Genomic DNA, 2425 nt, shown 5'->3' with positions numbered 1-2425 from the left:
CAGACTATACGGTAGTTATCACTACCACCAGCACGTTCTTATCAGCTACTTTAAGGCCCTTAACAAAGGGTGCCCAATCTTACTGTGTAATGTTACTATCAATACAAATGGTAGTTTGACCAAGAGCAAGGCTATTAGGAGTGGCCTACGCAGTGTCACCAAATAAATGCAAGTACTCTCAGAACTTAAATATGTCTCACAAATATCAGCCACAATGAAAATTTTAAATATATTTAATAATAAATAATAAAAGAACAAGAAAATACTCAGTATATAATCACAGTTACATCAGAGTGGAAAATCACAGGAAATGTTTAAAACAGCATTGCATGACAGTCTCAAATAAACAAAGAAAACATCCAAGCTATATTTCATTATATTCCTGACTGTATCTAAGAGAAATTACTGTACCCTAGTTAACTTACTTACAGAGCAACCAGACAGATGTGGTTAGAGGATGTTCTTGTCAGGTCAAAGACAAAATACAAAATGCCCAGTCTCTCTCTCTCTCAGAGAGTTCTTAAATTAATACATAAAATATTACTGCTGTGGTAGCTTGCAGCATGACATCACTTCTTGTCATCTGACTATCCCAGGTGAAACCCCCCACTGATGCAGCTGGTAGGATTTAGCATCTACCTCTGAAAATACATAAACAAGGACTTCTCTTAGATCTAAGGCAGACCCTGGAAGTCATAAACCAATAAACAATTCCAAGACAATACAATAAACTTCTAGTTCTAGACATTGTGTCTGTTACTGCATTGAAACTGAGAGATAACATATTTTGTTTATGGCCCAGCCATAAAGTACTTCAGTCTCAACTATTCTTCTGAAGTTAACTTCTTGTCTTGCAGTTTCTATTGTTAAAATATATACATCTAAACAATTACAATAGTGTATATACATTTCTGCTCTGTACTTTATAAAATATCTCCTCAGCACGTCTGTACAATATGACATGCAGCTGTAATACATCTGTAGCACAAGCATCTTACATGAAGCATGTTGACATTCACAAATGACACATAATCATTTACAAAACTCCAGACTGCTGTACTGGCAGTATCTCCCTTTTGTTACACTTCTATATAAATCATGTTAATATTCACAAATGACATATAATTAGATATTCACAAATGACATATAATTATTTACAAAATTCCAGCTAGCTGGGATGACAATATCTCCTTTCATGACAGGATGCTTCACAGAGACTTATTTCTGGACATTGCTCATTGGTGAGGCATTCCCCAGGTAGAGCTTTATGCTCCCCCCCTCTGAACAGGCAGCTTCCTGCCTTCTGTTCCAGAGTGTCATGCCATCTAGCGTGGAAAATGAACACCCTTTCCTTTCCTTGAAAGGGGATGTTTCTTTATGCTTTCGTTCCTCTTTCTCTACTTCTAAGAGTCCTGCAGAAGATTCAGCTGGACTCCCAAAAAATCTTGCAAGTGACTCCCTTTTGGCCGAGACAGCACTGACTCCTCCACTATATGCATCTGGACAAGCACAGTTGTCACAAGTTACCTCACCAGTTGAATCTCCTCACACAGGACAAGGGGTCTCTCATCCATCCCCACCTGTCCACTCTGCAGCTGACATTGCTGGCACCTCCTTTCTGAGGACATGCTCAGGGATTTACAGGAGGCAAGAAAACCCTCAACTAGAAAATCTTATATTTCCAAATGGAAAAGATTTTCGGTCTGGTGCCATGCTCATAACCAGGACCCTTTTTCAGTGGGGGTCACTCTGGTCCTCTCTTATTTTTGTGAGTTGATCCAGTCTGGCTTGGCCTATTCTTCTATGAAGGCCCATTGGTCAGCCATTTCTGCTTGTCTGCCCTTGAATCCTCCTTTGACTTCTCATTTTGAGTTTAAACAATTTCCTAAAGGTATCCTGAGTACTAGGCCTCCAAGAAAACCTATTCTTGCTCCTTGGGACCTTAATTTTGTTTTGGAAAAATTGACTCAGGCTCCTTTTGAGCCCAAAGACTGTGTTTCTTTGCAACGCTGTACCTGGAAGACTGTTTTGTTGCTGCAACAGTGATATGGAAGGACTTAGTATAGTATAGTATAGTTGTGTAAAATCTTACCATAACAGTAAATGTCCTTCTCTTCTCTGTTGCAGTATTCACTCCCTCCCTCCAACCCCCTCTTGTTTATTCTGCATTTTTTCCTTCTGGATGTGCGTGGAACACATTTCAGTAGTGTTATAAAACATAAGCAACATTCTAAAAGAATGATACAAAACGACCTAAAGTACGGCGAATATTGCATTAAACAGTAATTATAACTGAAATTTTGTACAAAAATATTTGAAATTCAGACTATATTTTAGTGCAACTTGAAATACTCAGCATTAAAGTAGAAAAGACTACATCGGTGCTCAGTAGTACAGCAGTTGTAACACAGACTTACTTCCCGGA

This window comes from Protopterus annectens, chromosome 2.part0, assembly GCF_019279795.1.
Source record: "Protopterus annectens isolate FY-2018-M chromosome 2.part0, PAN1.0, whole genome shotgun sequence".
Classification (NCBI taxonomy): domain Eukaryota; kingdom Metazoa; phylum Chordata; order Ceratodontiformes; family Protopteridae; genus Protopterus; species Protopterus annectens.
The sequence above is the reverse complement of the archived record's forward strand: the minus strand, read 5'-3'. Positions refer to the sequence as shown.